The sequence below is a fragment of the Kryptolebias marmoratus genome, linkage group LG8, assembly GCF_001649575.2.
Source record: "Kryptolebias marmoratus isolate JLee-2015 linkage group LG8, ASM164957v2, whole genome shotgun sequence".
In the NCBI taxonomy this organism is placed as follows: domain Eukaryota; kingdom Metazoa; phylum Chordata; class Actinopteri; order Cyprinodontiformes; family Rivulidae; genus Kryptolebias; species Kryptolebias marmoratus.
The window spans coordinates 10,121,077-10,134,644 of NC_051437.1; the positions used below are offsets into that span (position 1 = coordinate 10,121,077).

At 43.3% G+C, this 13,568-nt stretch overlaps 1 protein-coding gene across 3 annotated transcripts in view; it reads right to left on the reverse strand.

The window, feature by feature from the left end:
* The window catches only part of frmd4bb (FERM domain containing 4Bb), a 30,680-nt gene extending 18,373 nt beyond the window's left edge, over positions 1–12,307 (reverse strand). Inside the window, exon 1 of one of the 3 annotated variants that reach the window (XM_037977200.1) lies at positions 12,148–12,307. The gene's annotated coding sequence lies outside the window, so the exon portion shown is untranslated. The remainder of the gene's footprint in view (positions 1–12,147) is intronic. The other 2 variants (XM_037977199.1, XM_037977198.1) reach the window with 2 other exon arrangements.
* Positions 12,308–13,568: the final 1,261 nt, after the last annotated feature.

Sequence of the window (13,568 nt, forward strand, 5' to 3'; positions counted from 1 at the left end):
GAGGGAGGGAGGGAGGGAGGGAGGGAGGGGGGCAAAAGTGGCTGGACGGGTGTTTGTCCGATGAGTTAGCAAAAACACCTCATGAACGACAGAGCAGATTTTTAATGACACTCTCAGAGGACGCACATGAGTCAAGCGCATTCAAGATGGCCGCCACAGCGAAGCCAACTTAGCAAACCCAAACTGTGGCTATAACACAGTCAGTCTGACAGATACTGCGCTCACGTTTGGTGTGGTGGTAGCAGAGAGTCGCGATCAACAACGTTGTCTGTTAGCAAAATATCTCACGAATCACCAGATGGATTATGACAAAACTTTCAGAAAGCCATCCCTGGGTGTCGATCTACAACTGATAAACCTTTGGAGTCAATCAAATTCAAAATGGCCTCCACAGCCAATTCACCTTAACAAAAATGGCTACAACTCAGTCAGTTTTACAGATATTGAGCTAAAATTCAGTGTGGTAGCAGCTGAGTATTGTCCCCAATACATACTTTGAGCACTACACATCATGAGACTTCTTTGTTTAAAACTTTGGCATTATCCTGTTGGCAACAGCCCTGTTTGTCTGTTAGCAAAATATCTCCTGAACACCTGAATGGATTTTTGTGAAACTTTCAGAAACCAATCACTGGATGCTCATCTACAACCCATTCACTTCTGGAGTCAGCCCGATTCAAGATGGCCACCACAGGTAATTGACCTTAGCCGACGCAAAAACGGCTACAACTTCAACAAATTCACAGCTACTGAGCTGAAGGTTGATGTAGTGGTAGCCGAGAGTCTTCTTCAACACATACTCCGAGCACTTCCATGTCTCACATGATCTTGTAGGAGCACATGAGATGGCACATCATTTCCATTACAAGGTTTGACTAACTCCGTCATCTCTCAACATAAATTTGATCTTAATCTAAAACCGTGTGATGGTAATTTGTGGTGTCGTAACAGAGTAACAGAGGCAAAAACAGGGCCCTGCTTTCTGAATGAGCCGACCCACCCGGTCAGGCCTCATGGATGACATCATCTGAGCACTTCTGCCAATTGCTCTTCCCCGAATAACATGCCCCTTTCATAACCAGCGGCCATAAATTTTATTTTGCAATCCAAATTAAAAGCACACATTCAATAAATCCAATTAATTCCAAAGTGGGTCTGCTTGTTGCAGTCTTTGGGAGTACGATCAGATCGGTTCGAGGCAGATCTAGTTATGGCAGCGTCACACTCGGGTGGGGGGAAAGTAGGGTCACGTACTGTGAGCTCGCCACTAGATGGCGTGCAGATTACTACTTCTTTAACTGTGGGAAACGGCTTCTTGAATAAGCAGTCCTTTTTTTTACGAGCTGTCATTCAGCTCAGCAGACGGAGACCAGGTGAGAAAAGCAGAGGCGCTTCCAGCTTTAAACCATCAGTTCAAGACGTGCTTTTTTTTTACGTAGAACGGTGCCGCACGCGAAGCTTGAACCGCTGAGAAATGCCGTTTCCCAGGCGGTGACACAGAGGAGAACCTCTCTTCGTCAAACCCTCAGACAGCAGTGACCCCGGTTAGGAGCAGAGCAACGTTTTTAAACTCCACACTGCCAACCGTTTCAACTCTCATTCGGCAAATAACTTTAAACTGCTCCAAGGTGTGAGTGGGAGCGTGAATGGTTGTTTGTCTCGTTTTGTCTCCACGTGGCCCTGCGATGATGTTGCGACCTCTCACGCGGTGACGGCCGGAGGTGGGCACCAGCTCCCCGTGACCCAGTAAGGAGAATTGGGTAAAGAAAATGGCACGGACGATGCACATCAGAGCTTCTGCAGCTCATTACTGAACCAAACACGAGCTATTTATTCAGCCTGACACAAAGGGCCAGCCTCGGACCCTGTGGGTTCAGGAACCTTCATGTGAAGAAAAGGCATGGAGAGGGGAGACGAAAGGACTGACAGTCGAGTTTGTTCTGTTCATCTCTCCAGAGAGTAGACAGGGCCGGGCCGAGCGGTGCAGGGTCGGTCCTTTAGGCCTGAGGTCAGCATATAGGCAGCTTGTTATGTTGGCTACAATAAACGTCCCAGTGGAGACCTGAGGAGGACGTAGTCCTCTGCTGCAAGACTAACTCGTGTCCAGAGAAACAATATGAACCCTTCTGATGACTAGCACATACGCGCTGTTAATTTTATTTCATTTTAAAAAAAAATTTTTTATCCAGTCCGTAAAAAATGACGGGCCCGGGGTGAACAACAGGCAAACAGGAGAACCTCTCCAACTCCCGAGTAAACAGGCTGTCAGTGTTTAATACATCATGCTGGTTAAATGTCATGTCCAGACTGCAGCCCGTCTTATCTCCTTTTCCCGTTCCCATGCATTATTGATGAAGGCCGGCATCACACACAAGTGTCGGTGTCTGGTCTCAGTGCTCGCAGGCTCTTTTTTTTTTTTTAAGACACCTGGTCCAATTTTAAAACAGGAACTCGCTCATTTTTATTAAATAGTGGCTGAAATCATCCAGGCAATTTACTGCATTCTGGAAAAACTGCTTTCCCAAAACTCCACAAATATTTTACAGACACAGATAAAAGGCTAGTGTAGACAAAGGAGGGAGACCAGGAGCGGCGTTAGGCTTTTCAGTGCGTTGCGAATTCTGAAATCGTAGCTTTTCAAATCATCCTTTGTGTGTTCAGATCAATGATACGTCTTCATTAAGTGTCTTTACTATGGGAGTACCACAAGGATCAGCACTGGGTCCACTGCTGTTTAGTTTGAATATCATGGATCTTCTGCTGGTTTGTGATGATGAGTTTCACTGTATGCAGACGACACTGTCGTATACGCACACGGGAAAGGTGCGAAACACGTAGCCTGTCGCGTTGTGCAAACGGCACAATAAAACAGGAAGCAGAACTAAAGGATTTTCCCAGATGTTTGGGTAAGAGGTCAAAAAGTCAACTATGTGGAGGAAGTTAAACACTTAAACAGAGGCGGGATTTAGGATTCAACTCCTGGGTAAAAAACAAAACAAAACAAACAAATAAAACCACCAAGCAAGTTGTATGACTTTACAACCAATCAGATCACTTTATGCTCAAACCTGAAAGGACTGGACTGGAACTCCCGGCAGTATATTCACTGTAACATATTCACTAAATATCAGACATGGCGTTTTGACAATCAGATTATCTACTCGACTGGTTTTGAAAATGGGTGATGATATGGCTCCTCCAGAACCGATGAGAAGACCTCCAACTGAATGACTGCTTGGGGCGAGTGTAAAATCTGTCCAACAAACCCTGATTTAGCTCAATCTGCTTATAGAAGGAACGAGACATGTTTCCTGGTGGTTTCAAAACATGACAATTTAGATTTTTTTTTTTTTCCTGTCAGGCAAAAAGAGTAAAAGAGTGTTTTATTGACCACTGTTAGCTAGCATGAATAAATAAAATATCAGTGACTGTTTTGGCTTAAATACTTAGTAGCTGAGTTAGAAAAAGGAACCAGGATGAGTAAATGTACTCGATGAACTTTCTGTGCGTGTGTCAGTCGAGTCGGTGTGCATGGTCCCTGACAAAATACAGAAAAACTATTTTAGGGCATGTTACTGCAACTGGCTGAAAACAGCCGCAGAAACAGGATGTCGCGGTAACTAGTTCTGGATTTTAAACACACGAGATCCCGCACCATGTTAAGTCATCTGCGGCTGTAGCTGACCTCTGCTGCCTGAGCCTGGCTGTTAGGCGGAAGCTGCAAGTTTAGAGGCGTTGGGAGGGATTTGGTGCTTATGTAAAATAACAACGAAGCTCTGCATAGATGGTAGAAGTTTAGTTTTTTTTTTTTTTTTTTTACTGCAATCAGGGCTGTTTTAACAGCATCTCGCTGCAGGCTGTGTTGGTGGGATAATCTAACCTTCACCTAATCTGCGTTGTCTGCAGTTAGACCACCAAAACCCCAGTCGAGGAGCACATAAATAATAATTTAAAAAAAAATAAAAACAAGTTACGGCATGTAGCAATGATTTTATGGATTTGTGGGACGCGAGCGAAGCTGAGCAGCCTCCTCCTGTTATAGGGGGAAAAGATGCTGGAGGAGACGGTACACAATGAGTCAAAGCAAGCAAACGGCGTGGCTGGATTCTGCTTGAAAGCAACACAAGCTAGGAAGGGTTTTTTTCTTCTTTTTTTATTGCGCTGCAGAGGAATTATAACGGAGCAAATAAATACAGCGTTCGAACCGAGGCCGAGCCGAGCCAGTGAACCCGGCGTTGCTGCGGTCTGTCTTATTACATGGTTGCATTTCTGAGGAAGGGTAGGTCAGGGAAGTGGCAGCGTCACAGTAGGTTGCATAACTCCAGCGTTGGCTTTGTGCATGTCTAACGTGTAAACACAATTTCATTTTCATACCTTACCATAAAGTCACTGATACGCATGTCAGTGACTAAATAAAGCCCTAACCTTTCAGTTTCAGCAGTGAAAATTAACTCCATTGTGTTTGTCTGTTAGCAAAATATCTCATGAACCAGTGGACAAATAATAACGAAACTTGCCAAAAGTAATCACTGGATATACATCTACAACTGATTAATGTTTGGAGTCACCTTGATTCAAGATGGCCACCACAGCCAACTGAGCATTAAAGACACAAAAATGGCTATAACGTAGTCCATTTTACAGATGTTAGGCTAAGATTTGGTGTGGTAGTAGCTGGGAGTGGTCCCTAACACATATTTTGAGGGCAAAGAGATTGTGAGATCTTTGTTTAAAACTTGTTTAAAACCATTAATTATTCAGAGTCAACCTCTTCAGTCTGTTAGCAAAATATCTCTTGAAGCACTGGACGAATTTTAATAAAACTTTTAGGAAATAATCACTGGATGTACATCAACAACTGATTAATTTTTGGATCCAACCCCATTTAAGATGGCCATCACAGCCCACTGACCTGAGAAAACTCAAAAATGGCTATAATTCAGTCAATTTCACAGATATTGTTCGAAAATGTGGTGTACTTGTAGCTGAGATTCATTCCCAACACATACTCCTAGTCCTACTTGTGCAATGCTATTGCTTAAAACTTTAGCATTACCTGTTGGAGTCAACTCTGTTTATCTGTTAGCAAAATATCTTTTCCACCACTGGACAGATTTCAATAAAACTTTTAGGAAGTAATCACTGGATGGATTTCTATAACCGATTAACTTTTGGAGTCAATTTAATTCAAGATTTCTGCCTTAGCTAATCAACATTACCCAACATAAAAATTACTATAACTCAGTGAATTTACAATAGATTTAGCTCAAATTTGATGTGGTTGAAGCTGAGAGGCATTCACAACACACATTTTAGCTTGCAACATCTTCCAATATTGCAAAAGATTTTGCATAACATTATTTTTGAGGTTTGACTAAAACAACTGTTGTTTCTCATCAGGGGATGATCTTGGCAGCATCTGACAGCAGGCAATATGCATTTCTTCAAAGAGTGCTAGGCCTTTAATTTTTAATTCACTTCTTTAATAGCTGTTTTCTACTTCTTAGAATGGCAGGTTCTAGGATGCAATATGTTATTTTCCAATGCTCAAGTGCCCGAACACCGGGGTTGTTTGTTTTACTGGATGTGACTCACTGACTCGTGTCTCACATAATGGGTAAGTTAGGAACAACCCGAGACACTAAATCGTAATCATAATAAAACAATAAAAGAACAGCTCAGTATTGCGCAATATGTGTAGTACTTCAACTGCAATGGATTCTTAATGTTGGCAAATTACACTTACCTACTGTTTTTTTACCTGACTACATGAAAGGTGAAATTAAATTAAATGTGAAAATAATGAGTTTGATGAGTCACGGTTTTCTTTGAGTTAAACACCATCATTAAACACTCCAGTGGTCCATTTCTCTGATTTCAAACGTTAATGACTTGTTTTTAGAGTTTTTGTGAAGTGTGTGTGTGTGTGTGTGTGGGGGGGGGGGGGTTCCCATCCGGCTGATGCCCATCTGACAGGCGGTGGTTCTTCTACTGAAGGTTTGTATTTCAGGTGGTTCTCTTCAAAACATTAACTCCACAGTCAGTTTCCAGGCGTCGGGTTGTAATTTTCACCAGGAGCTAAACGAACCACATCCATCCAACTTTCTTGTCCTTTGGGAAGCTGAAGAACGACACAGCTGTTGGAGTTTTGGGTCAGTTTACACAATTATTTGCAACACACTGTCCATATATGCTATTTACTGCCCTGATGGCGTTCCTGTGTTTGGCACTCGATACGTCACACTTCCAAGAGATCACAGAAAATGCTGAATAGACCCTAGTAACCTGTTCGATCTTTTATTAGTGTAATTTTTTTTTAAATGCAAGACTCTGAAAACAAGCACCGTCTATGACTTTCTTTCAGATTTACGTTAGCTTCAAAACACTTTTCATTTTGCCTTTAAACAATTCAGACGGGACACAGAAATGATTAACTGTGGCTTAAAACTATAACGGATTACACCGATTAACACTGGGAGCCGTGTCAGTTTAATATGGCTGCCAGGGCCAATCAAACTTCGACTATAACTCAGTCATTTTTACAGACGTTGAGCTAACATTCGGCAACGGTTGTAGCTGAGAGTCATCCCACACACAGACTCTGAGTGCTGAAAAAAACACGCAAGATCGTGCAGTGTAACGGCCCGGTCAGATCAGGAGGGGAAAATGCCCCCCAAAAAATACCCACAGCTTCTCATCGTCTGCTATTCTCTTGCTTTCTGACAACGGTAAACAGCAGCGCTTTACATAACCCACGAGGCCAAACGATGCAATAAATCCTGCAATCAGCCCACTCAACAGCAAAGACAAACCTGTCATAACAAAAATAAATAAATAAAAGGAGTCGGATTTTGAGCGCTGAGCCAGAAGCCCTGGTTACATCAGCAGTGAGCTGAAGGTTACAGCTCAGGATTATCTCCTCATCTCAAGTCTCATCATGACTCATGCTGTCAGCGGTCAAAAGGCATCAGTCTGCCGTCGTCTCGCAAAGACGAGCCGTCTGGCTGCTTTTTGTCGAGACTATTCACGAATGCAGCGAGGCTCGGGATATTATGGACCGAAGCAGAGAGTGGAAGGACAGAGTCATGTGAACGAAGCCATCTTGATCAAATTCTTAGTTCTACCCTTTTAAAGATGCCCTCAGAAACAGTTTGCGGTTGTGGGGTTGGTTTTATTTATTTGTTTATTTATTTTTTTGTTATTGTTGCTGTCCTACAAGTTGCAGCGGCAGAATGGTTCTTGAGAAATTTGACTTTGTACGATTATTGTCCGTTATATTCTGATGTTATCGTATCAAGAGTTCATGCTGCCTCAAATTTAGTCTCCTCTGCTGTTTTAGGAGTTTACCATGAGTGATTCTGAGGTTTAAAAGAAGCAAATATACTCAAAAGTCTGGAGATCTCAATGGAACTGGTCACTTCAAGTTTTAGTATGAAGCTCGGTGAAACATGGCAGAACCTGCAGCCCAACAGTTAGCAGGTTTTGTGTTTAGCATGTTGACTTGGTAACACAAAGACTGAATTAAAGCCACTGGTAATATGGAGATAAATCAACCACAAAAGTATTCACACAAGCGAACAACAAGATTCACAAAGGCATAGACAGATTTTCAAATCGCTCACGTTTCAAACTGCACAAGGAGGAATATTCTGCGCATACAAATTGTCAAATACATGTGCGCAAATCACCCGCTGCGCACGGATCAGCTTGTCTGTGAAAGTGACTTTGAGTCCTTCTGTAGCTCTGGATTCGCAGATGTAAAATGCTGCATTCGAGGCTGGTGGAAAGCCGGGAAATCTGAGCCTCGTCCGATTTACTCAGTTCTTAGAAAAGACACTTGTCTGACTTGGCACAGGAGGTCATAACTCTTCTACACTTACACTGACATAACTGGATTCCAAAAATGTTCATTTTGTGGACTGTGCATTGGGTGGTTTTTCCACGAGAAGAAAATGTATGACTGTACAGATTAAATAAACAATCTAAAATGGGTAGGTTATTCTTCTTGTGGAAAAACAAAAGGGAAAAAGTTTGCCTGGACTGTGCATTTGAAATAACTTGCTCAAAATGAGTATTAGGTATTATATTTATTTTTCTGGTGATTTCAGGTGATATGCATTCTTTCAAGAAATGCTGAGCCTTTAATTTATAAAGTTATCTAACGTTTTGTGTTAAACCAGTCAACAAAGAGCAATAGTTATAGTTATAGACACACCAGTCAACTCACTCTCCAAGTCACTTTTCGAGGCGTTCAGTTTTGTCTCTCAGTCAGTTTGACCGCTGATCGAAAGAAAGACCTGAGATGAATCTGAATATCCGACATCCGACATCAGAGTTTCTCATATTCTGATTCTACAGGCTTAGAATAAATGGGACTATTAGTGGTTTTATAGCTTTGTATGCAAAATTAAAAGGGGCTTGTGCTCAGCCGGTACATTTGATAGCAATTCTGCGCATCATATTTTGAATCGATACGAAAAGGAAGATCCCAGGGGGTCAGTGATGGGACTGGATGCTGCTTCCCTGGAGAAGAACGGCTGCTGAGAGACTGTGGAGCGTTCTGGGATGAGCCGTAGAAACGATATGATCGTAAAGCCCTACAATCAACACCCAAACACGTGGCTACATGTGAGTGTGAAGGGGAGTTCAGATGCCACAGATTTAAAGGGATAGTCAGGTCAAACATCACTCCACCATGACTAAGCAAGAGACCTCTATTTAATCTCTTAATCTGGCTATTCTAAAAATCGGAACATTTTAATTAAACCCAATCCAATTGGCCAAAGAGAACCTGATCCAAAGGTTAATGAGAACGGCCAAAGATCGAGACGCTTTGGTTGGAGATATCGTGAAATCCGTTGAAATGCAGCAGCGGCGTGCAGAGGGAAAATGCCCGAGAGGCCTCGTGCAGGACAGGGGACAGAGAAGCTACTTCATAACCTGCGCATGCTTCCTGTTTTACAGCGCTTTGCCACGCTTCCTTCATTATTACAGATTTAAAGCCATCACCGGTGAAAACTCCGATACCACCAGCTGCAGAGTTTCATTCCAAAGTGCTGCAGTGACTTTCTGCAGAGCTCAGGGAAGCAGAACTGAGGCGCTGCTGGGAGTGGATAAAGAAACACCGGCAGAACATGGCTAAACAGCATGGGTTCTGGAGGAAGAATAAAGGCGCGTGTGAGCGTCATCCTGAATATTAGTCTGAAATGTCACCGTGTTGGATCCAGTGTCCTTATCTCTGCTGAAGGCTTAAATGGCATCTGCGAAACGACTGATCAGATTGGCCAACGATCATTTTCAGCGCAGTCGCGCATGAATAGGCCACGTATCTAACCCCAGACCCCGCTAACCTGCTTCATGCCTGCCCCACTATCACGTTTCACATTATTAGAGTTATCAGGTTTGCTCCCCTCACACGAGTATGCCAATACAAGATTACTTGCACATCCAAATATAGATCCCTTCCTCTCTGTCTTTAGCTTTTTTTTTTTTTTTCATAAAGCCTCAGGAGGCTTTGGTTGCTAAATGGAAACTTTCCAACTGAGACATTTCTCAGCACCCTCAAGCAAATACGGTAGAAGCATCTCAGTTAGACTCCGAGGATGTTTCTTAAATGCACTGAAAATGGGAGTTCAGAGCAAAGTTGTGCCCTTTGTCCTCTTTGAGAACTGAGTGGCAGTTCAGCTGTGAAGACTAATGACACAGCACATCCTCTCCAGCAAATAGGAAGAGCCGTAACGTTTCACGCTGGACATGTTCTTCACGCAGACGCAACCGGTCACACGATGATTTCTGTTTACACTGTTCGATGCCTAAAATACACCCGCCCGTGCCTCTCCCTTCAGCTCCGAGATAACAGCAGGAGGAGCCTGCAGGTCAATGTCAACCTCAGCAGCTCCCGTCCCTCCAAGCTTTTGTCTTATTGAAGCGAAAATGGAGCTAGGAAATGTGTGCCCACCTGCATCTCTAATTGTAACAAGACGTTTAAAGGGATAGTTTAGAAACAAATAATATCTTACCTGTTGCAGATAGCTCTTTCAACGGCCTCAGTTTGAAAAAAAAGCTCAAATTTTACCTGACTTACGAGCTAATGGCTAGTCTGAGTGCAGCTAAGATCACAATGGATTGCTTAAAATAGCCCCAATCTCAACGCTTTTTAAAAATTTAGCATTCTCCTCAGACTAGCCAGTTTTAGCTTGTGAATATGACTTGAGCTGACCCTCTTCAGCTATCCTAAAAAAACTCCAATCTCAAAACATTCATAGTGGTTCATGCATATACTAATATCTAACCCCTTTTTTTTAACTCTATGGTTGGTTTTACATTACAGTTATTTTAGTGGAAACGTTGTGAAAGTGTCCCTGAGTTGCACTGGAAGAGTTGTAGCTAGTTGCCACTGTTTCTGCTTACAAATATTCACAGAGTTCCATGTGACTCGTGCAAAGTTAACAGCAGTTTTTACAACAATGTTTGCATGAACCGCTATGAGGTTCTGGAGACTGGGGTAGTTTTAGGATGGCAGCAGTCCACTTTGGTCTTAGCTACGTTCAGACCGTCTGTTAACCCCCCTGAAGCTTTTGTAACTGAAGAGAGGAAGAGAAGACCTCGTAGCTTCGGGTCCATTTGACCCGAAGGCAACGGGAGGGTTAAGATATCATCTCAGTGGGCGGCAAGTAGTCAACGATTGATATTTGTGTGGGGGTTCTCAGTTTCCTTATGCGAGTCCAAGGGCCTTGCTCTTGTGTTGCAGGAATCTAGAACATGTTCAAAAAAATTGGCAGGACAAATTTTTCTCAAAAAAAAAAAAAAAAAAGTCACAGAATTGTCTTAAACCCTTCTCAGCTTAGTTTCTGTAATTCTAAAGGGCTAGAGTTGTATTTTTTTGTCATATATATGAAAACCCCTGGTAATTCTTTTGCCCCAAAATCAACCAGAAGTAATGCTGTAATTCCAAGTGAACATTAGTGTATTTTCTTGCAATTTTCTGTCTCAGGCTAGTTGGAGACACTGGGCTGCAACTGTTGGCTACTAGTTGGCAAACGTAATTTGCAAGAGTCTCCAAAAAGTCCTGAAATGCTCATGTGGGTTCTCAACTTCCTTGCACGAGTTGCATAGGCTCGTAGTCTTCTCACTTGAGTTTTGAACATGTTCAAAAAATATTTTCCCAAAATACTCACAGACTTGTCCAAAATATCTCCAGCCCTTCTCCATTCCAACACATCTCAGGAGCACTACATGGAGCTCTAATCTGATAGAAAACATCCCAGGCAAGCATCCGGATCATAAATAATGATAAATAATTAGCTTTGAAAAACTGTTCCAAATCTTCATTTCATAAGTGTGCTCCAGCAGATTAAACCACTGGGGCGGCTGTGTGAAGCACGCAGAGGCAAGCACGACGTTAGCAGAGGTGGGCAACAAAATAATGTGCGCGGCCAAGAATACATTTGTGCAAGCCGTGTGCACGAATTTACGCCCCCATTGTTATCCGCTCAGAACGCGGCCAAACTCAGGACGTGAGCCATCTCCGACAGGTAAGCTGTTATTTGTTCATAACTATTCCGCTGAACCCAACTTCAGAATGTCTGGACTATCCCTTTCATGTTCTGGTAAACCCTGCCTAAATCCAGTTAGTGCCCTGAAACAAAATGACATCAGCATAAAATAAGAGCCCATTTCAACAGGCGGGATTTACGCCCTGCCAAGGGTCAAAGCCTGTTTCAGTCAGGATTTTCTTTAACATCCAGAAGCACACACTTCCTGAATCCATGACTCAGTCACTCCAGTGCAGCTTAAACATCTCTCATTTATCTATTGGAGACATTTGCAGGAGTCTTCCTAAATACTTGTCAGCTGCAAACGAGCAGAGCTGAGAGGAGCCCACAGGGCCACGCTGTGCAGGGAGAACAATGAGAGCGCCTCTGTAGGTTACTGTACATGGGTGGGTTCCACCTGAGCCCCACATGTCAAACAAAAGCACCCCTCTTCTTCGTCTGAGTCACACCGGCTGGAAGGCAGACGCAGACTCCCTCACTGTAGTTGCAATTTCCCCCTGAAGCCGATTCGATCCCCTTGCAGCGCCCCCCCCGCTCACACTTCGTCTCCGTAGCAGCCGGACGCGTCTCGCGACGCATCACCCAGACTCACCTCGGCGCTCCTCTAGGCTGGATCCCGGCGTCCTGGGTGCTGATGGAGGCAGGGACTCTCCTCTCCGGCGTGCCGTTCCGCCCCGCTCGGCTTTGTCCGCGGAGGAGAGCCGGCGCGCCGCTGCCCGAGCTCATCATCCGGTTACTACCGGAGCGCGCACTCACCACGCCTTCACCCGCCGTCGGCTATTATGTGAACAAGCTCCGCACACACGGTCACACGCGCGCGCGCGCACACACACCCCACCCTCCATCCTCCGATCCCTCCCCCTCTCCCCTCCCTCCCTCCCACCGGCCGGCCTGCTTCACACCGCATCCCCAGAATAATGAAGGTGGCCGGTCTGCAGCCCGCCTGCTGCGCCCCTCTCCTCCATCCAGGACCCTCAGCTCCACATTAAAACCTGCTTCCACCTGCCTGCATTCTTCCCCTCCTTGTTCACTTTCACTCCGTCCTCTTTATTTGATTTGATTGATTGATTTGTCGATTAATTAGAAAGGACAAGATTTGAACCTCCATAAAGAGCTTACCTGAGCTCTGTTGATGAACTCCTAATTGGATCTGTCTGAGCTGTTACCATAGCAACGACTTCTCCTGGGCTGCTCATGTTAAAATGATTCTGAGAAAACAAACAAAAAAAAAAAACAAGCAAATGTTTACACTTGCCTGGGGGGGCTTACAGTAAAAATCAATTGTTCCTGTTAGATCCCAGCAGAATGAATTACAACAACATTTAAATTTTAATTTAAGACAGTAAAAGTTCATTGTTTTAACTCACTGATTATCTTATTTTAGTTACTCTTAAAACATTTTCCACTCGCATACTAAGTCTTTATTGATGAAAGCTGCTTGCTTTTTGCTTGCTGGACTTTCCATTCATTTGTTTAGTTTTAAATAAATACTAAAAAACAATATGTTAAGGAAAAAACAGCAACAACAACAAACACAGCCCTTGTTTGATAGCCAAAGGCTAGCTGGCAAACCTAGTCTCTGTTTGGGCTTTAATTGAATTTTTTTTTATAATATCTAAAAATTACACATCTAAAAATAAAACTAGACATTTCACCCGAACAAAATATACATAAAACAAGAAGAATATGTGGAGAGGAGAGGATACCTGATCAGTTCCAGCTGGACAGACAGCTCACAAGTTTCTCCTGAGTGTTGCCACCTCTGACATCAGTTCACAGCTTCATTTGCTCTGAAACTGGTCCAGATCTGAGGAGTTATGACCAACCCTCACCTTATTGCATTTAAAAGTGACTTTTTAGAAAAGAAAAATTGCATAAAGCTGTTGAAGCTTAAGAGTCTATAGGTCTGCTAATGTATTTTACAGTGGTGACCCCAAATTTCAGAACTTGTTTGCACAACATCACAGGTTTTAACGCAGACTAAATTAATTATTTGGACCCAGTTAGACAATT